Here is a 27,616-nt window from a genome sequence, read left to right on the forward strand (position 1 = left end):
TCAAAAATTCTGGAAAGTTGACTTTTTTTTGGAAATCTTTGTCTGTTTGTCATTCTTAAAGTCCATAGGGATTCCCCAGGCAGAAATACTATAAAGGATTGCTATGCCCTCCTCCATGGGATCTTCCCTACCCAGGGATCAAAGCCAGGTCTACTAAATTGCAGACAGATTCTTTACCATCTGAGCCTCCAGAAAAGTCTATACATACACACACACATACACACACAAAGGATAATAAAAGGGAAGAGTTACTCCCTAGCTGACTTAATTTTCTGAATGTAACATAGTGAGAAAACAATAATATATACACTGAAGTTTTTATTCCTAAATAAAAAGTAAAAATTTTGATGTGAATATAAAAATTTCTTATTTGATGTGATAGGTCTTATTTGATGTGAATATAAAAATAGAATCCATCTTTCTTAAAAAGGTGATTGTCTATGACATAGACAAATGTTCGAAACTAACCATTGCACAAATTGGTGGATAATAACTATTTATCTATCATATAAACACTATTTTTCATAATTTGAAAGAATGTACTACAACAAAAAGAAAGAACAAAAGATTCAAGACACAGTAATGTTTATTTTGGACAGGTATTCCAGATTTAAATGTTAGCAGAGATTACTTTTTTCTTTGGTAAATATCCTATTTTTAAAAACTGGCTGGTCATCATACTTTGAATGGTGTACTACCAGGCCAGATGCAAGAGTTGGACTGTGAAGAAAGCTGAGCACCGAAGAATTGATGCTTTTGAACTGTGGTGTTGGAGAAGAGTCTTGAGAGTCCCTTGCACTGCAAGGAAATGCAATCAGTCCATTCTAAAGGAGATCAGCCCTGGGTATTCTTTGGAAGAAATGATGCTAAAGCTGCAATTCCAGTACTTTGGCCACCTCATGCAAAGAGTTGACTCATTGGAAAAGACTCTGATGCAGGGAGGGATTGGGGGCAGGAGGAAAAGTGGACGACAGAGGATGAGATGGCTGGATGGCATCCCCGACTTGATGGACATGAGTTTGAGTGAACTCCGGGAGTTGGTGATGGACAGGGAGGCCTGGCGTGCTGCGATTCATGGGGTCGCAAGGAGTCAGACATGACCGAGTGACTGAACTGAACGGAACTGAACTGAGAGATTACTTTTTTCTTTGGTAAATATGCTATTTTTTAAAACTGGCTGGTCATTATACATTGAATGGTATACTCACAGACTATATATGCTTTCTCAGAGCGGATGGCTTTGGACTGATTTTTGAGAAGGAATTACCATTCCCTTCTGTGAGTTTTAAGTAATCGGAATAACTCTTAGAACGATCAAAAGAATATGAATACAAAGCTGACTATAGTGTAAGATGCTCATAGCCAAAGATTCAGTGGTGAAATTCCATTCTTATTTCCATCAAACATCAGATTTATCATAGGCTATATTCAAGAAAGCAAATTATAGAGATTTTTATGTATTATATACATAATTTCTTGACCAAAGTTGCCTCTACTAATTTTAACCTTTTATTTCTCTTTCTTCTGTTCGTAGGATTATTGTAGAATGAAGTTCTATGTCATTCTGTATTAAAGATAAAAATGAATAAGAAAAGAAAAAGAAAGAAGGAGGAAAAGAGGGGAGGAGAAAGAAAAAGGGAGAGACAACAAAGGAAATGGAAAAGCAATGTTTCTTCATCACAATATATTACATTACTCTGAAAAGTGAAAGTGAAGTTGCTCAGTCCTGTCCAACTCTTTGCGACCCTATGGACTGTAGCCCACCATTCTCCTCTGTCCATGGGATTTTCCGGACAAGAATACTGAAGTGGGTCGCTGTGTCCTTCTCCAGGGGATCTTCCCAACCCAGGGATCGAGCCCAGATCTGCCGTATTGCAGGCAGACTTCACTCTCTGAGCCACCAGAGAATACTCTTATTGTACTTAATAAACTCTTTTGCTTGCTTGCTACATAATGCAATATCAATTTTTGGATAAATGCATCAAACAAAATGTCCTAAGATGGCAATAGTTAAATGACACTATGTTGTGCACTTGACATGAACATAATATCATATGTCCACTATCATACTTCAATTTACCAAAAAAGAATGGTGCCAGGGAAATATACCAGAAGTCCACATCAAGCAGCCCCCTTTTAAGTACCCCTCAAGACTGAATTGCATATTCAACTTGAGGGAAAAACCCTAAATAATTCCAAAGAATTATTGTGCTTACTCTATAAATTTCTGTTTTAATACAATGCTCAGCAGAATGTATTTCTTTCCCTGTGTTCACATATCATATTGACTGTAACATCTAATGAGGTGGGGGTAAGGTTTTCCTCAACTGCTAACTTTTCACAAAACTTTCTAATGATCAGGCAGAATAGCATTTCCCACTTATTTAAAACTTTTTAATGATCATTTTTCCCCCAATGCTTAGCAAAGCAGCTGTTTTTCCCTCAGACTGAGGTTTATGCCAAGTTTAAAATGTTAATGTTTTTAAGCCATGTGCTCAAGAATTAAGTATCTCCAATTTCCAAACTGGAAGATCTTGGCAGCTTTCACTCACTAAATAAACTCACTTAGAAAGAGACTTCTAACATAGAAGGAAGAAAAGGAATCCCAGGCACTTCTCTTTGTCAACTTTGTGACCTTCCTAAATGGCCAACAATATTAAGGTTCCTTTTAATGATCTACAATTAGTGGAATATGATTTTAGTGGTTGGCCTAGGTGGTTAGTTTTTAAATTAACAAAATTAGATTACTGAGCAGGATAAAAAGAATAGGATAATTATAACTAAGACTGTGTAATACCAAGATACTTGATATTATAAAAGCAAATGGTTTTAAATAAGTTCAAGGTTCTTAATTTTGATAAATTTGTGTAAACCATAAGATGGTCTTTCAAATTTAAAGATTACTATAAAATTCTATTTGTTCTAGGGAATAAAATTCCCCAGGCTCTGTGAAAGTTATATCTAACATTTGTTTTGTCTTCAAGTCTTTTTTAATAACTACATTTTAAAATTTACTTTTTTTGGCATACATCTCTGTGAATTATAAATGTGTAGATTCATGTAACCATCTAGAACAATAAGCATATATAACAGTTCCCTCACCCCCCAAAACCTCCTTTGTGTTATACCTTTAAAATAATATTTCGCTATCTCTGTTGCTGCTGCTGCTAAGTCACTTCAGTCGTGTCCGACTCTGTGTGACCCCGTAGATGACAGCCCACCAGGCTCCTCTGTCCCTGGGATCCTCCAGGAAAGAATACTGGATAGGATTGCCATTTCTTTCACTATCTCTAAAATCATACAAAGAAGGATAATTTTATCGTTTTGAGAATACCATATGTGTGTTAGTCACTCAGTCATGTCCGACTCAGTGAACCCATGAACTGTAGCTTGCCAGGCTCCTCTATCCATGAATTTCTCCAGGCAAGAATACTGGAACGAGTGGCCATTCCCTTCTCCAGGCCATCTTCCTGACCCAGGGATCGAACCCAGGTCTCCTGCATTGCAGGCAGATTCTTTACCTTCTGAGCCACCAGGGAAGCCTGAGAATACCATATAATGTCATAGAATATATAACTTTATATCACTGGCTTCTTTCATTCAGTATATCTTGAAGGTGAATTCAAGTTGCTACATTTATAAATAACTTATTTTTTTTGATGAATATTATTCCACTGTATGGATTTACCAGAGATTATCACTTGTTGAAAAACGTTTGAGTTCTTTCTAGGTTTTGGTGATTGTGAATAAATTTGCTATAAAGATCTAAGGGCAGGTTTTCCTGTTTGTATACATTTACATTTCTCTAGAGCAAATAACAGAAGTGGAAATATGTCACACAGTTAAGGGAAAAAAAAAAAAAAAAAGCTACTGGGTAATCCCAAGAACAGAATGAAAATGTCAGAAAAATAGCTGAGAAAAACTGGGAATAAAATTACGTACATCAGAGGGTTCTAGTGAAGAATTACAACATTTGAGATGTCATAGCCCCTGATGTGGTTCTGAAAAAATCTTTGTTTCCACTGACACATGACAAATGCAAAATACCACTGTTAACAAAAGCTCTTAAAATCAATTATTCCTTAATTCTCCCTGGTCTAAAAAAAATCAAAATGTCTCTAAATAAAATTTTAAAATATTGATATTACTGATATATTCAGTGGTCACTATGTGTATTTTTAACTTTTTATTGTGTTCAGGTAAATGAGGGCTTCTGGTGATCACTATTCTTAGATTGTTAAAGGTTGTTTAGATACAAAATGTGAGATTCTATGTTATATAAATTTGATATTTATCAATGTGAATTTTGGCAAATAAATAATATTAGATATCTATTTTTGAAAGCAGCACAGCCATTTTTATTAGTAAAATTTACATTTAGCATTTTTTCCTGTTGTAATTTAGTGGAGTTCTAACATTCTTACATATATTTCACATCTTTCCTTCTGTCTCAACAAAGGCAAAGTGTTATCCTGGTACATTTTCTAACAATGTCCTTGTATATATAATGAGTCTGGAAAATCTTTGTTGGTGTGTGTTCATTTTACAAATGGAGAGTTTTTCATTATAACTTCTCTTTTGAAATAAATGTTACCAGTGTTTTGAATGATCATGAGAAACTTGGCCCCAGGGCTGTTGAGGTCAACAATAGCACTGAATGAAGTGTCTGGTTGGAAAGAGAAACCAATCCTGGCTCACTTTGCATCAGCATCCTTTGAGAAGGCTTTCCAACCACTAACATTTGCATGATAAATTTATGGACTCTGGCTCTACCAGCTTGATTGAACACATTGCATTTTGCTAAGAACAGCATGTCAACTAGCACAGTCAGCATCCATATACATCTGGGAAAACTGCAACTGTTAGAATTGTGCCATGGGACTGAAGACAAGAAAAGCTTTGTCAGCTGTCAGTTAGACATTTTGCTCACTATCTATTGATGGATGAAAATGTTGCTAATATTCAATGTGGTGTTTCATATATTACTCTTTGGATTCTGACAGCTCCAGAGGTAAAGAGAGAGGTCAAGTAAAGGCACAGGAACAAGAGAAATACCCAGCCTTAGTCCTAATACTTCAGGAGATGAGGAACAAAAGAAAATTACAAGCACAAAAAGTGGGTCTGAGAAAGCAGCTGGAGGTTGCTTGGCAGAGAGTAATGCTACAGGGCAATGATTCACTTTAGAAAATATCATTAGTTCCTCTGTCACGTGCAAAAAGCAGGCAAGATATTATGTAATAATGCATTTCTTGCATTATCTGAAATAGCTGCATAATGTCAACCAGTTCTGAAGACTGCAGGGGTTTGTCTACAGACCATTCTGCTTGAGAGTTAATTTTATTATATTATCTGCATAATTTAAGAAGAATTTTTAAAAATGATTAAAGTACCTATTTGACCTTTCAATTTAATTTTGCATGGTATAAATCGCATTGAAACTAGGTTTTTAAAATCTGAGGTCAATGGTCGCAATGAATAGAAATAAGAATATAAATTTTGGATCTTCCTTCATAGTTCAGCGGGTAAAGAATCTGCCTGAAAGACAGGTGACCGGGTTCGATTCCTGGATCAGGAAGATCCCCTGGAGAAGGAAATGGCAACTCACTCCAGTATTCTTGCCTGGAGAATCCCATGGACAGAGGAGCCTGACAGGCTACAGTCCATGGGGTCACAAGAGTTGGACATGATTTAGCAACTAAACCACCACCACAAAAACAAATTAAAGAAAAATAAAATGAGAACATCAGGAAAGCCTTTTTTTTTTTAATCTACTCCAGAAAGGGATCAGTTATCTTGCTAGGAATAAACAGGGATATAGTCTTACTGCAGCATTGGATAAGTAATTTTAAATGGGTATAGGGAGGTTTGATATAATACAACAAAATTTGTTCTTGGACATCTGAAAGTAGCCGACAAAGGAAATTAGTACACTTTATGTCTTTAGTACCAATCATCAGCTATACTACCTTTTAATGAAACAGGACATGAGGATGGGAATAAGGTTCAGGAATGTGTAGAGACTGAGATGTAGTAGGACTGAGAAATCATGATGCTCAGTGCTGACATGGAATTTCAAGTTCAGGTGAAATTCAAGGTTGTAGTTTTGTCAGAAATTCTAGATGTAAGTTTGGTTATAAATAAAATAAGAATTTTGAATCTAAGACATTGTTCTTTTAAATAGGCATCACAGATTACTTGCTTTGTATAACTCTTCATGGTGTAGAATGACAACAAATTGACACGTGTATGTGTTTCCCCCATGTGCTCATGAATGCTTTTGAAAGAAATTTATCCTCTAATTCTTAGACTAGCTTGCTTATGTTTTTATTCTCCTAGAATAAAGGTATCATTTAAACCTGTTGAAATATCACCCACTGCAGATTCATTAAAAACTAAAAATAATAATTGTAAACTTAGAGGGACATACCACACCAAGTTGTCAAGGTCAGCATTAGAATACGCTTGCGTGTTCAGTCGTTTCAGTTGTGTCTGACTCTTTGCAACCCTATGGACTGTAGCCCACCAGGCTCCTCTGTCCATGGGATTCTCCAGGCAAGAATACTGGAGTGGGTTTCCATGTCCTCCTCCAAGGGATCTTCCCAACCCAGGGATCGAACTCATATCTCTCATTTCTCCTTTTTTACCACTAGCATCACCTCAGAAGCATTAGGGTATAGTGCTATTGAAATCATGGTCAAAAAAGAGAAAAGGAAATTGTTAGAAAGCCAAGCCACTGAGTACATAATGGAGTATAATCAAGAGTTGATACTTGGAGGAAAAAAAAAAAAAAAGTAAAATGTACATAGTACTGAAGACAAAGCAGAAAGAAAAGGAAGGCTTCTGGCCCGAGTATCCAGATATCAAACTGCATGAGAAGAGCAGAGACATCCTTCAGACAGAATCCAAAGGTGAATTATGTGATACTTCTACCAGGACATGTATTTTTTACAGGCCTATCTGCCCATCCCAAGGTTTTGTCTTGCTATATGTTCAAGTAAATAGATTGCTTGTTTGGAGACTTGAATGTGATCCATGCCTTCATAGGGAAAGCATATTTGTATAATATTAGAGATCTTTTTCTACTGTTTCATAAAGGAAGTGCCTAGTAACCAAAATATTTTTCCAAACTCATAAAATAAAGTAATTGTGAAGCATTACAGGTGAATTGTATACTCGAGGAAAGGAAATAACAGTAAACATTAAAGCTTTAAAAAATTTTTATTCTACTTCTCTCTGTCCATTCCTCATTTGCCACCCCCCTTCTCTTTTTCTTCCTCTTTCTTTTAAATTCATAACTCCATTTAACCTTCCTTCAAGGTATATGATCTCTCAGACTCACTACTTTTGGAGTGATTTGTTGGTGGTTCCTGTTCTGTTATGGGAGTAACCCTGCTTTTAAAGCCTTCCAGGAATAGGATGCAAAAAAGAAAGAAGTTGTTTCTAATTTAGTTACAGTAGTGTAAGCCTTCAAGGCTCACATAAACTCCAGCTCAGTATACTGTGATAGCAAACCATACAGAAGTTTGAAAGGAAAGCCCTCACTGGCAGTAAGAACAGTTTCATGGAATACCTCTTGAGATATATAGTTAATCAAAAATAGTAGGCATCATATGTTTTTCTTAGCAATTATCATTATTCCAGCATATGTCAAGGCTGTATATTGTCACTATGCTTATTTGACTTATACACGGAGTACATCGTGTGAAATGCCAGGTTGGATGAAGCACAAGCTGGAATCAAGATTGCCAGGATAAATATCAATAATCTCAGATATGCAGATGACACCACCCATATGGCAGAAAGCAAAGAGGAACTAAAGAGCCTCTTGATGAAAGGAAAAGAGGAGAGTGAAAAAGCTGGCTTAAAACTCCACATTCCAAAAACTAAGATCATGGCATCCAGTCCCATCACTTCATGGCAAATAGATGTGGAAACAATGGAAACAGTGAGAGACTATTTTCCTGGGCTTCAAAATCACTGCAGAAGATGACTGCAGCCATAAAATTAAAAGACTCCTATTTCTTGGAAGAAAAGCTATGATCAACCTAGACAGCATATTGAAAAGCAGAGAAATTACTTTGTCAGCAAAGGTCCATTTAGTCAAAGTTATGGTTTTTCCAGTAGTCATGTATGGATGTGAGAGTTGGACCAAAAAGAAAGCTGAGGGGATGACAGAGGATGAGATGGTTGGATGGCATCACTGACTCAGTGGACCTGGGTTTGAGCAAGCTCTGGGAGTTGGTGATGGACAGGGAAGCCTGGCATGCTGCAGTCCATGGGGTTGCAAAGAGTTGGACATGACTGAGCGATTGAACTGAACTGAATAGATGTTAGCTATTGAGTCATACAGATATTAATGAGCACAAAAAAATACAGGTAACACCTGTTGTTGGCAAAAGGGTTAGAATCAGGCTCTAGGTTCCCAAGTCCATTCTCTTAACCTCTGTGCTCCACTGCCTAACTGTCATTTAATAGTGAATGTCTCAGATTGTTCTCAAATTGTTTTAATATGTTCTATGAATATTTTTAATATGTTTAATATTTTCTCATTGTTTTAATATGTATTAACACTTTAAATCTTCATAGAACCTAGGAAATAGGGCCTATTATTCTTCCCATTTTGTAGATAAGCAAACTAAGATACTTATCCAATATGCAATAGATATGGATTATAAATGAAGAGAGTTTAGCTCCAGAGTCTTAATAACCTTAATTTGTAGGAAGCTAGTAGTTAAGAGTGGAATTTAATTCTTGAATAAATGAAAACATATCTAAGAGGTAATTGGCATGGATAAAGTCATGCAGTTCCTGTCTTTAAGGATTCAGAGTCTAGTAAAAACAACAATTATAGAGAATATTTGGAAAGAGTGTTCGATGAGAAAAATCAGTCTTGAAAGTTATATACACTCTACAAGGGATTTTCGAGCATAGAATTTTGTTAGAATTTTGCAGCTGGGAAAATATCTTTGCCAACTTGTGCCCTTTTAAATTTAAAAATAAAGTATTGTGTCTCAAATGTCTTTAATTCTATTCTAAAATTCTTTGGTTTAAGCAAAATAAAAAAGAAAACTTCTAAGTATTAGTAACTTTTGACACAAGTGCTTTACAAATTGAAAACTTTGGATTATTACTTATTTAAAAGGAAGGTGAAGAAAAATGTGAATTTTTAAATTAATATTTAGAAAGTTTGTTACTTTCATATTTATTCTATGGTTATTTTTACTTAAAATTTTTCATATAAATATTTAAGTCTTCACAGTTTAAGAAATAATTTTGACAGCTGACTGTAACTTCACAAATCTAGTTTTAATCGACTAAAAAAATTTCCTTAAAATCAAATGCATATCTGAAATTATTATCTTTCCTTGTTAAAAATGAATAAAATGCAAACAACTCCAGAATCACAAACAGACAATTTTCAATGAAACTTGCTGTTGGAAGCTGTCATTGTTGACTTAACCTCAATGTTTTAGGGCTGAAAAGCACTAAAGACTTAACCAGATTCAGGCTACTGATGTATTAGTCCATACAATGATAATCAGTTGGAACTTGTATATCTGATAAAGACCTCCTCACTGAGTGATACAAATTCCAATGATTTCCAAAGTCGTTACAGCTTCCTAGGTGGCACTAGTGATAAAGGAACCTGCCTGCCAATGCAGGAGACATAAGAGACTTGGGTTCCATCCCTGGGTTGGGAAGATGCCCCTGGGGCAGAGCATGGCAACTCACTCCAGTATTCTTGCCTGGAGAATTCCATGGACAGAGGGGCCTGGCGGGCTACAGTCCATGTGGTGGCAAAGAGTTTGACACGACTGAAGTGACTTAGCACACAAGGCACACATTATTTATTCCTCTGAGGACATTATTTAAGTGAAAGATACCATTTCTGCATAAAGGACTTGCTTCCTAAAGGACGTAGCTAAATTAATTACATGTATTTCTGATTATTAGTGGGGTTTAATGACGGTATATATTTATGCATTTACTATCTTATAATGTTTACACAATCTCCTTAGTAAACATAATGTTTCGTACATGACATCTTATTGCTCCTTATAAAGGGACATCTAATTTGCTCATCTCTGGTTTCAACTGAAGTTATTAGAAAATAGATTAATTCCATAAAGCTGATTTTCATATTTCATAAAAATGTGAGCATATTAAGATGGAGAGAATTTAAACACACACATATTCACCTTTCAGGTTTAATTTAGTTCCAGAAAAAAAATGCAAATTTTATCAAATATATTTATGCTCCCACTTTGGAATAAAAAACTATAAAAAGGTATACTAAATATTATAATAAAGTTGCATGAGTCCTAAAATATCTCTATATAAAGAGAAATTGATTGCTCAAACTAAAATTGAAAGCTAAAAGGATATTGACATGTGAGTTGTTCTGATGCTGGTATACTGATGTATTAAGCTATATTCTAATAAGTTCTGAATATTAATAAAATACCAAAATTTTTAGTCCTGCCTTTACCAAAAATTATGTGATTAGACAAGTCATTTAATTTCGCTGGACCTCAAGTTCAGTACCTATAAAATGAAGTACTAGATTTGAAGCCCATTTTTATCTTGAAAATCTCTGATTTCATTAGAATACTCCTAGAGAGTGAAGTTCGTCTAGTCAAGGCTATGGTTTTTCCTGTGGTCATGTATGGAGGTGAGAGTTGGACTGTGAAGAAGGCTGCGCACCGAAGAATTGATGCTTTTGAACTGTGGTGTTGGAGAAGACTCCTGGGAGTCCCTTGGACTGCAAGGAGATCCAACCAGTCCATTCTGAAGGAGATCAGCCCTGGGATTTCTTTGGAAGGAATGATGCTAAAGCTGCAACTCCAGTACTTTGGCCACCTCATGTGAAGAGTTGACTCATTGGAAAAGACTGTGATGCTGGGAGGGATTGAGGGCAAGAGGAGAAGCGGATGACAGAGGATGAGATGGCTGGATGGCATCACTGACTCGATGGACATGAGTCTGGGTGAACTCCGGGGGTTGGTGATGGACAGGGAGGCCTGGCGTGCTGCGATTCATGGGGTTGCAAAGAGTCGGACACAACTGAGCGACTGAACTGAACTGAACTGAGAGAGTGAAGTTATTTAGAAAATGTATACACGTTGATTTCTGATTCCTCTGGCTTTCCTATACCCAGCTTGTGCAGCTGGAAGTTCTCAGTTCATGTATTGCTGAAGCCTAGCTTGAAGAATTTTGAGCATTACCTTGCTAGCATGTGAAATGAGTGCAACTGTGAGGTAGTTTGAACATTCACTGGCATTACATGAAATACATGCTGCATGAAGATAATATATATAAAGTTTAAAATCGTATGCCAGTGAAACAAATTTCATCTAGCACCTTAATATTCCTACAGATTTTTTTTTGTTTGTTTTAATTCCAACACTTTCTTTATATGGAACACTAAACTTGAGAACTTTCTGAATTGAAAGGAAGATTTGCCTTTAGCATTCCAGTTTTTAGGCATTGTGAAAACTGTCTACTTAACCTCTTTTTCCCAGACCTATAGCATTGTCTCTATAAATTTTACCACCAACTTAAGTGATAAGACAGAAAAATGGCGGGGAAGGATGGAGGGAAGGAGGAGGAAGTGGAGGGAGAGGAGAGGGAGAGAGGAGAAAATGATACTAAGATACAGAGGAGAAACAGAGGGAATATTTGTCTTCCTAAGTTTGCATAAGACATGTATATCTATAGATACATATTTTTTCCACTAAGTATTCACCCTGTCATCTCAAGGCTGTGGTAAATTACTGATAGTCATAATTTTTAACCTTCATTGTGTCAGTAAATTTGGTCTATATTCTGTCTTAAATATTGAAAGTCTGACTGCTTTGACCAATGGAATAGTGTAGAAACTATGCTGTGCCAGTTTCTGGTTCCAAGTCTTCTGACTGGCATCTTTCATTTTCTGTCTCTCAGAGTACTTCCTTTTAGGACTCAGCCTCTATTACTATGAGCTCTCCGTATAGATTAGAGTAAGTTTCTATAGCTGAGTTTCTATATCATCTTTCTCCTTCTTCCTCTGCTCCCCCTCCATCTCCTTTTCTCCTCCTTCTTCTATATTTAAATTGGCTGTATGTGATTATTTTTCAGCTGTAATTGAATCTATATATATGTATGCCCCAGACTATTAGTTTCTGTACACTTTAAGAAACTACCTAATAAATGGAAAGCCCTTGGGATTTGGAATCCTTTTGATCTGGGGCTTGATGTTGTCTTGTCATTTATTATCTTTAAGCAGTTGTCAGTTCCTTAACATTTACCCAAATCAGTTTTATTTTTTTACATTTGCTAAAAATTTCATCAGTAATTTACACTGAGGATTAGATAAATGAAATTTACGTGTTGATAATAATATCCCTTGCAAAACTGAGGTGAAATTAAAGAATCTATTTAAATGTCCCAGTATCAGAGAGTGAATAATGGTAACTTCTGTTACTCCTATTGTTTTTGTTAATAAAATATTTTCTACATGTGAGTAATGGTTAAAAATGGAACAAGAAGGTAACATCTTTCAAGATTTATTTTTATGGTGGTATTTCTTGTTTTAGAATGAACGGTAATATATATTAGTGAATCAGACATAAATAATTGAATATAAATAACAAATAGAATGGTAGATTTATTTGGATCTGCTGTTTAGAAGGTCTGCTGTTTAGAGTGGATTTCCTGAGGCTACTCCAAGCATAATGGTGTTACATGAGTTTCCTGGAACAGATCATGAAATGAGCGATAGAAAGTAGAAGCTTTGTTGTGGAGTACTCTTACAATATACATCAATAAAGAAATGAGAAATTAGATTGAGAGGGAGAAGAAGACAAATACCATGATGACAATGGGGGATTCAGCTGACTCTATGAGGAGCTCTGGAGTTTGGATGGGGCTTCATCATTGTTCCAAACTGAGGCACAGAAGTTAGACATTTGTACCCCCTCTCCATCATTGGCCAGCAGCTGACCTCAGGCTGTGTTCTAGCAAGGACACCCTCTGAGCTATTAGTTTCCTATGGCTGAAGGCAGTTCCCAGTTGAGTGATACAGCTGTGAATGGTCTCAGCCCTCCTATTGCCATACAGTGGGATAATGGTTGCCCAGGAAGTATCATGTAGTAAATCTGGACACTTTCACAATATCCACTACAATACCCTGGATCCAAACTACTTTTATGAGACTTACAAGGATTAGCAATTTCTTTCTAAAAGTTTGCAAAAATTATAAAATAAATATCTTTGATAACACTTACGAAAATGCTTAAAATCAAAATTAGGAAACATAATCTGTTCCTTATACAATTACAACTGTATTTGAAGTGGCCAGAAATGTAATACAGATCTCTAAAAGATTTTTTTTTTCTCAAACAAGGGCCCCAGTGATGTACTACATTGTAATTAACACTGAAATTCTGGGAATTACTTTGTCATTTCCAGGCAGTATGGTTCCAAAGCTGGGAAGTGAACACTGTACATGAAATGATTGATTTCCCATGGATTCCAATGGGCTGAAGTTCCTTCATTATGCAAATTAATAAAATTCAAACTATACAAAACATATATTAGTCATTGATGATTAATTCATCCACATCTAGGTACTGAGAGTCTGGGCTACTTAAGCCACACAGATTTTTTAACCTTTTCCATTTAATATTTTGTGTATATATTCTCCTTCATAGTTATAATTCAAGACTGGTAAAAAGTGTAAGGAAATTCTAAAACTATCATATAGTATGAAAATAATTCAGTATTTATGGATAATTTTTGATGTCTTGAATAATTAATTAGAAGGAACTCAAATGGAGATGATGTTATTCTATTTTGGGGGACAGCATAAAATAAACATTTAAAAAGTACTCATATAAAATGATAATTTTTGTAGTTATATAAAATTTAAAAGCCAATAAGTAATAGGAGATTCTACTCTGTAAAAAGTGCTTATCAAACATTTACAATTAATATCTGTGATGGTAAAGGGAAAGAAACACACTTCAGCAATATCTATATATCACAGTTCAAAGTGGCCACCAGCCAAGCGTTACTTTGAAATGCCTTGTTGTGATGGTGTACCTGGGGGCCTCCCTTTCTCCTTCAGACTAAGTTTAATATAAAGCAAATCCCACCACAGCTGTCTTCAAACTCTCTAGTAACATGACCCTGTGGGAAGATGATCTTTGATGTTAACCCCCATCAAAATGACAGTTCCCCAAAATGAGAAGTCAATTCCCAGGAAAAACAATAGAAAATGTGTTCGGAGGTGAATAGAATACTGAAGTTTTGAATGTTTAATACTAGTGACCTATTGAACAACATTTTAATTATTTTATGTAACAAATTCATTTTTCAGGATAGCTGTAATTTATGACTATTAGCATAGTATAATGCTCTCATTCCCTATATTTGTTTCAAGGAACTAGAGTTTTTTCTGCATGTTATTTACACACATAAAACAAACAATCATCCGCTCTTTGTGCTTAATACATCATGGACTGAAATGTCTTATGTCTTTGAAGAGGCTATATTTTTATCTACCTCTGTCTATGTCTATATTTTTATCTCAGTGTTTAAATACTAGCAGCTTATGAGATGTGATATTGATACTAACACTTCAATAGAACTGAAGTTTTGGTGGATTTGAGAACAAAAAACAGAACTATGTTAGATTTAGCTCAGAATATAAGCTCATGTAAGGTTGCCTGAATTATATTAAAAATGAGAACTGTAATAAGTGGGTTCAACAAGCAGTTCCCTAGGCTGTTATTTTATCCACTTGGTACATCCCAACTGCCACATAGCAGAAAGGTCTTAATAATCTAGTTTAGGAAAATAAAATAGATGATTGAAGAGATTATTAAGATCATTTGATCTAAAAGAAAACATTATTGTCTCAATCCTTTGGTATTTCTAGTATAATCAATGTTCCCCATGACTATTTCAGTTATTATTATTGTTTTTATTTCCTCTTCATTTTTATTTTTTGAATTTCTATATGTGTGTGTTTATATGTGTATGTGTGTGTGTGTATATATATATGTGTGTGTATATATATATATATATATATATATATATATATATATCACTTCAGTTCAGTTCAGTTCAGTTACTCAGCCATGTCTGACTCCTTGCTACCCCATGGACCGCAGCACACCAGGCCTCTCTGTCCATTACCAACTCTGGGAGTTTACCCAAACTCATGTCCATTGAGTTGGTGACGCCATGCAACCATCTCATCCTCTGTCATCCCCTTCTCCTGCCTTCAATCTTTCCCAGCATCAGGGTCTTTTCAAATGAGTCAGCTCTTCACATCAGGTGGCCAAAGTATTGGAGTTTCAGCTTCACCTTTGTCCTTCCAGTGAACACTTAGGACTGATCTCCTTTAGAATGGACTGGTTGGATCTTCTTGCAGTCCAAGGGACTCTCAAGAGTCTTCTCCAACACTGCAGTTCAAAAGCATCAATTCTTCGGCACTCAGCTTTCTTTATAGTCCAACTCTCATATCCATATATGACCACTGGGATAACCATAGCCTTGACTAGATGGACCTTTGTTGGCAAGGTAATGTCTCTGCTTTTTAATATGCTGTATAGGTAGATCATAACTTTCTTTCCAAGGAGTAAGCATCTTTTAATATCATGGCTGCAATCATCGTGTGCAGTGATTTTGGAGCCCCAAAAAATAAAGTCAGCCCCTGCTTCCACTGTTTCCCCATCTATTTGCCATGAGGTGATGGGACCGGATGCCATGATCTTAGTTTTCTGAATGTTGAATTTTAAGCCAACTTTTTCACTCTCCTCTTTCACTCTCATCAAAATTCTCTTTAGTTCCTCTCTGCTTTCTGCCATAAGGGTGATGTCATCTGCATATCTGAGATTCCTGATAATTTTCCTGGCAATCTTGATTCCAACTTGTCCTTCATCCAGCCTGGCATTTCACATGAGGTTCACATAGAAGTTAAATAAACAGGGTAACAATATACAGCCTTGATGTACTCCTTTTCCTATTTGGAACCAGTCTGTGGTTCCATGTCTAGTTCTGTATAAATCCAGCTGAATTATCTGAGTGTAAATTATGGATATTACTTAGATAACCTAAAGTAATTAACTGTGTGAAGAGAGAAGCTACTGTGATTAATACAGTTAAGGCTAAATTTTAGAGTCTCAGAAAGTTCTCTTACAAATTTACAAAAACTGAAAATAATTATTTTTTATATAATCACAACATACATTTATTTATATCAAAAGAAAATACTGAACATGACTAAAGTAACTGAGCACACACACATAAAGAAAATATAAATTTATTAAAGTAATCAACATATTCTAAAAACTTTGAAAGAAAATACTGTGTTCTAATCTATCACAACTAGAATTTTAACTGTTTTGTATATTACCTTTATTATTGAAACACGGCTAATACACATTCCTATATTCTATTCCACAGTAACATATAAAACAGTCTTGTCACTTAAAAAGCAATGTAAATATGGCACAAAGTACATAAGAGTAGGTTTATTTCTGTGTCTGATTTCTGTAATTGTGAGAGCTCTGAGGACAGTATTTTCCTGATAAACACAGACATTAAAAAGTTGACCTTTGCTTTCTTTTACAGATGAAGCCTGTTGTCCATACCTTCTCCTTATACTTTCTCCTTTAAAATGGACTTTTACTTATCAAATTGGTCCCTAAGTTGCTTGGTTTAAAAGAGGACCACAGCAACTGTATGTTCAGGTGTCAAGGTAGAAAAACCCATCTGAGATCTAATGGGGTCTAACTCTTGTTTAAATAGTTGAAGGACAAGAGTCAGTCTCAGCCTGCATTCACACTGCTCTAAGGGAGTCAGGAAGCAGTGCGTTCACAAATCTCTCATTCTTACAATCACATGGTATGTTTGCAGTCACTCTCCTAAGGGCAAAAAGGGATTGTAGTTTCCTTTCTAGTCACTGAGTCAGGGGCAAAAGCCTCAGATCTACTCATAAAATGGAGCACACTGCCTGTTCTAGCTGTATGAGATTGAGTTCAAATCCTGCCTTTACAGGCTGTGATTTATTAGGACCCAAGTAACCACTAGAATTTCTATGCTGGTAAAATAGCTTTACAGTAATGCCAGTCTTTACAGTTAACCCAAAGATGGGTTAACTGAAGAGCACTTGGCATTCTGCAAGGACTCAATAACTACTAACTGTAATAATAATCTTCTCCCATCCTGTAATAATCATTTATATTTATTAAATTGAATTGAAACTTGCTTTTCCAAAACAACAAAACAGTAACAATTTTTTTAATATATACAGAGGGAACATCTTATAGCAGATGAAGATGTATATTTCTCTTCTCTTTCCTCAAAACTAAATGTGGACACACAAAAAAGTAATTATTATATATTATATGGTAACATCTTAGTTTCTATTGGGCCAACATTAACAAAATTTTATTGGAATGAAAACAGAAAAGTGATTTTTGAAAGAATACTTACTTCAAATATTTACTTTTGAAGTAAAGTATTTACTTTTCCAATTGTCTTTCTATTCCCCTTGTCTTTCTATTCTCAAAATTTACTTATTACTTATTGTCCAATTCAAGTCCATATTTTTATTATATTTCTGACTCAGTCTCTTTAGGCCTATTCTGTTATTTTTTCACTTATTTTCTGTATCAGACATCTGTATATTTCATGTTGTATGTAAATTTAAATTATTAGGGTTTATCCCTATGTGCCCATGCACAACAAATTGTCCCAGAAAAGAGACATATTCCACACTATTTTTAAATCACTAATTTGAGTACAGAGCAATGTGCACATAGATATTCACTAAATTCTTACTAAATGAGTAAATTGAAGAGGAAACAAAAAAAAGATTGATCACAAAATTACATCTGGAAGGAACAGCATGCCCGGAAATCATCTCATGACTGCACACATAATTTTTGCTAGCATTATGATGAAGGAAACAAGTATATTACAAAAACATGAAACATAGCAGATGGTTGGTTTACACTTCATATCACTCACTTGATACCTTGGTGCTGAGAAATTATTTGATGATATTTAATAGTACTTTTTCATTTTTTATTTGATCTTTAATGAATTTAATTGTAGGGATTATACAGAGGTATTTACGTATCTTCCTTATATATTATACATGTGTGTGTAAGTTAGTCGCTCAGTCATGTCCAACTGTCTGTGTCCCCATGGACTGTAGCCCGCTATGCTCCTTTGTCCATGGAATTCTCCAGGTAAGAATACTGGAGTGTGTAGCCATTCACTTCTCCAGGGGACCTTCCAGACCCTGGGATTGAATCCAGTTTTCCCACATTGCAGCTGGATTCTTTACCATCTGAAAGATGGTAGGGCTACCAGGGAAGCTCTACGGCTCAGATGGTAAAGATGTAATACAAATGTTGTTTTGTTAAAAATATTTACCTACATTAAATGTATAATGATATAGCAAGAAAATGAAAGACTTGTTAGGACAAAACATAGAAATATAATTTAGTAAATATTCCATAAAAAAACAAAAATAAAATGTAAATTTTTCAAATCCTTTTTAGAATTAATGTAGTCTAAAATCATCAAAACTGATGCCAGAAGAAATCAATACTGAAAGAGTAATGATACAAATAAGCCAATTAAAATGAGAAATTTATCAAAGACTTAGCTCTAATAATGGCTCTGGACCAGAATTTTTCTTTCAAAAAGAGAATGAACACACAGTTTCCTTAATATATAAATTGATCCCAAACAAAGAAAAATAGGAGAAAACTATAAGTTTTACAAAACTAGCATAAACTTTAAAAATGTGCATGCCTGAGTATGTTTACATACATATATGACAGATATGTACATATATTGGCCCCCACACACATACATCCCAGAATAATCTCACTTAAAAATATGAGTATAGAAAATCTAGTGATAAAATTGCAAAAGAAATTAAATTCAACAAAAAAATGTCAAGAAAGATTTTCATAACATAAAACATACATTATATCAAATGGTTCAATAAAGATAGACAATAATTATAAAGAAAATTGTGATTATGTTACTGAGGACACAAACACAAATGGTTAAATTTTAGACATAATATAATATTCACATGCAACTGACACAAATATAATCAGATAATATGGATACACTGAAATATAATCAGATAATGATTCATTGATTTGAAAGACCACATTTAAGAAACTATAATACAAATATTTAGTCTTAACTTGTCTCTTTCACAACTTCATTTTTCTAATCCAAAATTAAATAGTTTGGTTTGTATTAACATTACTATCACATATTTAGATAAATATTACATGCTTAGTAAAAATAGAGAAGTTTGGCAGAACTATACTCTCTTCAAAAGTTTCTTTGCAATTCCTACTCTTACTCTAATTTTACAGGTAAACTTTAGAAATAGGTTTTCTGGTTCTAAAGAATTTTTCAGAACGAACTGACTGATACTACTTTAAATCAATAGCATAGACTGGAAATAATTGAGGTATTTAAATAGTTTTGCCATGCATTATAAGTAATTCTCTGGATTTTTGTCTCTTCTATATAAGCTAGTAAATATCAGTACATTATTCCCATAAATCTCTTATTAGGTTTATCCCTAGGTGGATTTCCCAGGTGGTGCAGCACTAAAGAATCCTCTTACCAGTGCAAGAAACTTGGGTTCAACCCCTGGGTTGGGAAGATCTTCTGGAATGGGAAATGGCAGCCCAGTATTCTTGCTTGGAAAATTTCATGGCACAAAGAGTTGGACAGGACTGAGCAGATAGGTAATATGTATATACACATATATTTCCTAGTATGAACTAAATTTCTTATATAGCTATTTTGATAACATATAAGAAAGTTGTTATTTATTTTATGTGGATCTCTAAGTAGCCATGTTTTATACTTTCTTATTTGGAGAAGGCGATGGCACTCCACTCCAGTACTCTTGCCTAGAAAATCCCATGGATGGAGGAGCCTGGTGGGCTGCAGTCCATGGGGTCGCGAAGAGTTGGACATGACTGAGCGACTTCACTTTCAATTTTCACTTTCATGCATTGAAGAAGGAAATGGCAACCCATTCCAGTGTTCTTTCCGGAGAATCCCAGGGACTGAGGAGCCTGGTGGGCTTCTGTCTATGGGGTCGCAGAGAGTCGGACACGACTGAGGTGACTTAGCAGCATGCAGCATCAGTTCAGTTCAGTTCAGTCGCTCAGTCGTGTCTGACTCTTTGCGACCCCATGAATTGCAGCACGTCAGGCCTCCCTTGTCCATCACCAATTCCTGGAGTTCACTCAAACTCACGTCGATCCAGTCGGTAATGACATCCAGCCAGCTCATCCTCTGTCATCCCCTTCTCCTCCTGCCCCCAATCCCTCCCAGGATCAGAGTCTTCCAATAAGTCAGCTCTTCACATAAAGTGGCCAAAGTACTGGAGTTTCAGCTTTAGCATCATTCCTTCCAAAGAACATTGATCTCCTTTAGAATCGACTGGTTGGATCTCCATGCAATCCAAGGGACTCTCAAGAGTCTTCTCCAATACCACAGTTCAAAAGCTTCAATTCTTCGGCACCCAACTTTCTTCACAGTACAAGTTTCACATCCATACATGACTACAGGAAAAACCATAGCCTTGACTAGACCGACCTTTGTTGGCAAGGTAATGTCTCTGCTTTTGAATATGCTATCTAGGTTGGTCATAACCCTCCTTCCAAGGAGTAAGCGTCTTTTAATTTCATGGCTGCAGTCACCATCTGCAGTGATTTTAGAGCCCCCAAAAAAATAAAGTCTGACACTGTTTCCACTGTTTCCCCATCTATTTCCCATGAAGTGATGGCACCGGATGCCATGATCTTCATTTTCTGAATGTTGAGCTTTAAGCCAACTTTTTCACTCTCCACGTTCACTTTCATCAGGAGGCTTTTGAGTTCCTCTTCACTTTCTGCCATAAGGGTGGTGTTATCTGCATATCTGAGGTTATTGATATTTCTCCTGGCAATCTTGATTCCAGCTTGTGCTTCTTCCAGCCTAGCTTTTCTCATGAGGTACTCCGCATGTAAGTTAAATAAGCAGCATGACAATATACAGCCTTGATGTACTCCTTTTCCTATTTGGAACCAGTCTGTTGTTCCATGTCCAGTTCTAACTGCTGCTTCCTGACCTGCATACAAGTTTCTCAAGAGGCAGGTGAGGTGGTCTGGTATTCCCATCTCTTTCAGAATTTTCCAGTTTATTGTGATCCACACAGTCAAAGGCTTTGGCATAGTCAATAAAGGAGAAATAGATGTTTTTCTGGAACTCTCTTGCTTTTTCGATGATCAAGCAGATGTTGGCAATTTGGTCTCTGGTTCCTCTGCCTTTTCTAAAACCAGCTTGAACATCTGGAAGTTCACAGTTCACGTATTGCTGAAGCCTGGCTTGGAGAATTTTGAGCCTTACTTTACTAGCGTGTGAGATGAGTGCACCTGTGTGGTAATTTGAGCATTCTTTGGCATTGCCTTTCTTTGGGATTGGAATGAAAACTGACCTTTTCCAGTCCTGTGGCCACTGCTGAGTTTTCCAAATTTGCATAAATAATTATGCAATAAATAATAAATATAAATAATTCTTATAATTTCTGAAAATGAAGAGAATCTTCATTTCACTTATTTTCACACTTTCATGTATTTTCTAGTTTTATTGCTTTTATTTAATTTCTAATTATCTCAGATTTTACATTCAAGAGTAGTTATGGTAGTGGGTATCCTAAAATCTAGTTTCTGAATTCAAGGGTATCCTTCTACTGATAATATTTTGTTATAAATGAGAAATATGGTATATTTATCATAAATGTACTCTACCAAAACAAGGACTTTATTTCTATTCTATGGTTGTTAATAATTTTTATTGAAATTTATTTGAAATAAATATTTAATTTTAATATATTTAAACTATGGAGATAATGATACAGTTATTCTCACTTAATTATTTAGCATATTGAAATGCACTTTCAGATTCCTTAATGTTGAACCATCTTTATCTTCCAGCAACAAATAGCTTTATTTTCTTTTAAATGTTCATTTTGCAATAAGTTCAAATGTATGGAAAAGACAGAATAGTATTAATAATTACTACAAACTATAAATTCCCTATATTGCCTTTATTATTGTCTCTTTCCTTCAAATAAGATGAAGACATGTTGTCCTTTTATCCCTCAATACATATCAGTGGATATTTCCTAACAGGGCAGTATCTCACATTTTCAATATCCACAAATTAAAAACAGAAGCACACAAAATTAGATAATATTTTCAACAGAATAATAATGATACTAAAGTGTATCAGAACTTAAGGAATGCAAACATCAGTGCTTAAAGAGAAATCTATAATTTTGCATGCTTATATTTATAAAGAGAGAGAGGTGCAAAATCTGTAATCTAAGCACTCACAACAAGAGACTACAAAGACAAGAAATCTTTGTAGAAGACTAAAGTGAGAATAAGAATGGGAACCCATAAAGATAAAAGTAGAAATTAAAGAAAGAGAAATATAAAAAATTACAATTTTTTTCTTGAACTGATTAGTGTATATGCTTCATACATAGTAAGACTGAAAATCACACAAAAAAACAGAATACCGAGATAAGAATTTTGAGTGGCATTTCTACAGACTTACAGAAGTGTGCAGCTTATTTTCCAAAGAGCTGCTCTTTTTCTAGATTTTTAAAAATAATTCTATTAATGTCTGTGATCAGATATAATCTTATTACCTGAGCTGCTTCAATTCTCTACACAGTCTCTCATCCTCCAACAGATTACTTAGATTCTTTCATATGATGACTTTAGAGATTCAAACTTACTAAAAGAGTGAGCCTCAGTGTGCAAGCATTTTTGCAGACTGCTTAAATCATTTTGCCTAATGTTGCATTGGGTAAAGCAAATCATGTGACTAAAGACCAATAGGAGAGGTAAGGAAATAGATTCTACTTCTTGTTGGGGGCCGTGAACCTTCAGACTACAGAAATATGGCTCAAAGCAGTGGGGATTTGTGACTTTTTTTTCTCGTACAATGAACTGCACAAAGATACTACTATAAGGATATATTGCCATTCTTACATATTAATTTAGGAATAAAGTAAAATCATTTAATGTTGTCAAATATATATTGTGAATTAAACTTCAGTAACTTTCAAACATTTTTATTACTGCATCTGACTTTTTAATCTTATAATATTCTAATCTTTTAGATAGTGAGCTCTCTGGAAAAAAAAAAAAAAGAAATGTATTTACCTTGATTTCTAAATAATAGCTCAAAATCTTGGCATGGGGTAAGTACTCATATGTTTATAGAAAGAATTAATTATCTTTCAAAAATTTAAGCACAGAATTAACTTATGACCCAGAAATAAAAATAAATATATGATCCAGAAATTCAACTCCTAAGTATGTACCCAAAGAATTTGAAAGCAAGTATCCCAAATTTGCTTGGGCTACCATAACAAAATACCGTGGACTTTATGGCTTAAACAACAGAAATTTACTCACAGTTGGGAGGCTAGAAGTCAAGATCAAAGTGATTTCTGCTGAGGCCCCTCTCTTTGGTTTATAGAACCCATGTTCTCCTTCTGTTTTCACATGGTCTTCCCTCTGTGTCTCTGTGTCCTAATGTTCTCCTCTTAAAATAACACGAATCACAATGGACTAGGGCCCCACCGTAATGATCTCACAAACCTTAACTACCTCATGAAAGGTTGTTGTTGAATCACATGAAGACACCGGGATTCTTGGCCCCCGGAGGAGAAGAATTCAATCCGGGGCCAGAGACGAGGCTTGATCACTTAGAGCTTTTGTGTAATAAAGTTTTATTAAAGTATAAAGGAGATAGAGAAAGCTTCTGATATAGGCATCAGAAGTGGGCAGAAAGAGTACCCCCTTGCTAGTGTTAACAATGAAGTTATATAATCCAAAGAATATCTGGAGGTTGTAAAGACCTCATCAGACCTACTCCCATAATTTACATTTTAAGATAACACTGTCCTTAGGCAAGATACATCCTTGTAAAGACCAGGTCTACTCCCATAATTAACATTTTAAGATAACAGAAGGTTGAATCCAAAGATATATTATTGTTATATAATCCTAAGGAATGTGGAGAAAGAAAAAAAGTTTGTCCTTTCTTCCTCCTTGAGAATTCCAGACCCCTCTCTCCTTGGGGACCCCTAGCTTCCCTATCAACCTGCCTAGGACCTGACTCTCTCACTCATTAGAGGCCTTATCTCTAGACACAGTCATATTCTGAGGTATTGGGATTAAGGACTTCAATGTGAATTTGAGGAAGCACAATATAGTCCCTAACAGTAGAATTCAAATATATATTCTTAAATCAATGTTTATTATAGTTTTATTCACAATAGACAAAAAGGTGAAAATACTGAAATGTCCATCAAATTAATGAATAAACAAAATGTGGTATAAAACATGGATGTTTTTAATTGTATCATTTAAAATATTTAAAAAATGGAAATGGTATAAATAACAAGAAACAAAAGAATAATGAAACTATAGTACATCAAATCCAAAAAATTTTATAGTCTTTAAGAATGTAAATAGAGTATAGATCATCTTATATTTTTATGATAAAATCAATATGCATGTAGAGAATTTAAAAATTAAAACTACATACAAAATATAAAGGAAAAAATCCAGGGTTGTTCTTTTTCATCTTACAATACTCTTAAAATTTTTACTGTTTTCTGTATTAGCTAATTAAATGTGCCCAAGCTGGTACAATTGTAATTCACACTGTGTACAACTGACATCAATAACTTAAATTTACTAGTCTGTAGACTGATTTTACTTTTATTTTGACCCATGGAAAACTCCCCAACTACAAAACTGGAAAGCAAATAAAGCACATTTAAAAAGGACTTTATTGAATTGAACTGATTATGTAATGGTAAGGTAAAGGATTTTAAGTTCTCAGGGAGTATTACCACATTATGTGACATATAGCTATCCAGCGTTATTGTCTGTAATGAAAAATACAGGCGAAAATTTAAAAGGATCAAAAATCTTAAGATTCACCTTTTTTTTCATGGCTAAGATTATTAAATTTTCAGTTTCACTGGATGAATAAATCTTAGCAAGTCATATGCAATGCAGCAAGATTTACCTTGTAAAGACTAAGTCAGAGTGAAAAGATACAGTACATTGAACAACCAGTGACTTATTCAACATACAAGTTATTTGGAAAATAACTGAAATACCTGAGATCTGTTAAGTCAAACTAAAGAGCAAACAGAGAAAGCTAGAAATAATAATATCAAATTCTATAGAGTAAAGCCAGGATTTACAAATCACGTAAGTACACAATTCTTTATAATGACAGAATTTAGTGTTACAGCCAATATTAAAAGCAAACTTGGACTTTGTTTTCCCCCTTTATGCACATTATTTTACCACCATTGTAAGTTTTTATTTTAATGTACAAGGTTTTTTGTTAAGGTACTGATTCAATTTGGTTTAATTGAATATATATATATATATATATATATATATATATCCATCCAAAGCAAAAATTCTCTATTTAAGTTTCACTGTCTGGATGTTTTAATCTACCTCTTTTTTTTTTTTTTTTTTTTGTCCTTTTAGTCTACCAGTCCTTTTTTATGAGATAAACAATTACCCAGTTCTTGCGCACCTTTCTGAGATTAACATCATTTTATATTCACTGGACCAACAGGTCAAGTGAGGCACAGAAAGGTTAAAAGGTGTCTTTGGTTTCAGGTTTTCTACCAACAGAGTTATGGAAAAAGATTTAAACTTGATCCCTGGGTATCTTTTGCTCTGATCAACTGAGTAGATAAGCATTCTTAATTACGTTTTGATGATGACATGAGACAACAGTTTTGTTACCCACATTAATATTATTTCTGACAGAATAATCACAGCCTGTTTAATGTCATTGTGAGACATTATTAATAGCATTTCCATTTATAACTTGTACACATAAATATATCAAGGTTAATTTCGCTAGTCTTGTGACTTATCTAAAGGAAGATTGAACCAGTTTTTCAATCTTTCTGAGTTTCATAAAATCTCTAGGGTTTAAGTCCTATGACCTTTATTTGGTTACTGATTTCGAATTATGAAATGGGTCATGCTACTTTAACCAAATCAATGCTAGTGCTCTCAGTTCTACAGATAGAGCTCTTGAAGCATCCTCTCTAACTCACTTCTAAATATGAATGCTTCAGGCTCCAATCTTGCTACCTCTTCTCTTCTCTATCCACACTCCCCATCTGCACTCTTTTATCTAACCCCATGACTTTAAAATGCTATTCTTGGTTCAAAATTCATTTCTTCAATTTCTACTTTTATCACCAAACTTTTATACTCAGATGATAATTATAATTAATCTTAAATATCTAATTATTGCTTCAAAAGTAACATATATTAAATGGAACTCTTGACTTTCACAGTTTCATCTTTTATCAGGAGTCAGGTACTGTAGTTAATGATCATTTCAACAGAAACAGAATATAGCCATGACAATATTGAAGTGATTATTAGGCATTCAGTTCAGTAAACTACCTTAAAGTAAGAATAGAGATTACACTAAGAACTCTGAAGAATGCTACTATTCCATGGGATTGTGTAAGCTTACCTGGATACATTCAGGAGGAGACAGAGAAGAAAGTTCTCTAGTAGCATATGATGTAAGATAGATCTTAATCGACTGACCCAATCAAACAATTAAAGCAAATGGAAAAAAAAAGCAAAAAATAATGTTCTGAAAAAACTGTCATTGGGAAGAAAGTAGTGTCAGACAAAGCAAATAAAATAGAAAATGATCAGAACACACATACATATACAGCAGCCCCCCCCACACACCACATTAACATTAAAAGGTGATAAAATATTTTTTTCCTTATTTTCATAAAAAATAGCCCCTTGTCTCCACTTGAAAGGATATAGACTGACTGCTTTAAATATTTAGATATTAGGTTCTTACACACGCAAGTACAGAAACTGAATTTTCTAAAGATAGGTTTTTGACCAAAAATTTTAGCAAAGTAAGAATATGCATATGAAGAAAATAAAAGGTATTCAGTGTGTACTTGTTCATACATAATAGACATACATACCATGTGTTCTGAAAAATAATTGATGATAGAATAAAATATTTTAAAATTTTCTTCTTAGTAATATCCAAGATATATGACAGCTGTATTTAGTAAGTTGCTAAAATTTTCTTCTTTAAATGTTTTATTTTCTGAAAAGTGTAAAAATAATCTTAATAGTTATATCTCCCAACTTCTAAATTTAACATATAATTTAGGTGTTAAAAAATAGGAATCCTATTCCTCCAAGTTGTAAATAATACTTGGATTTACCTTTCACAGACAAAAATCTGATAAGCGAAATTAAGCATCTGCATGATTGACTTTGTGCCATCATTTTAAAATATGGCTCACTTATAAGCTTTCATTTTTTTCTACATATTCCCTATCAGAGTGTGTGATTAGTCTATTGAAATAGCAACTCTGATGAGACACAATGCAAAATCTGGGGTTACATTATTTGAGAACTTAAATCTTTGTAAAATATAATTGAAATAGCTCTCTGTGAACCTATTATTG

At 34.6% G+C, this 27,616-nt stretch overlaps 1 long non-coding RNA gene across 2 annotated transcripts in view; it reads right to left on the bottom strand.

Annotated features, from left to right (window-relative positions):
* LOC139183541 (uncharacterized) overlaps positions 1-23,620 on the bottom strand; it is a 34,559-nt gene extending 10,939 nt beyond the window's left edge. For both annotated transcript variants that reach the window (XR_011567037.1, XR_011567036.1), the window contains exon 1: positions 23,520-23,620. This is a non-coding gene — a long non-coding RNA (uncharacterized lncRNA). The remainder of the gene's footprint in view (positions 1-23,519) is intronic.
* Between the last annotated feature and the right edge of the window lie 3,996 nt (positions 23,621-27,616).

This window comes from Bos indicus, chromosome 6, assembly GCF_029378745.1.
Source record: "Bos indicus isolate NIAB-ARS_2022 breed Sahiwal x Tharparkar chromosome 6, NIAB-ARS_B.indTharparkar_mat_pri_1.0, whole genome shotgun sequence".
Taxonomy (NCBI): domain Eukaryota; kingdom Metazoa; phylum Chordata; class Mammalia; order Artiodactyla; family Bovidae; genus Bos; species Bos indicus.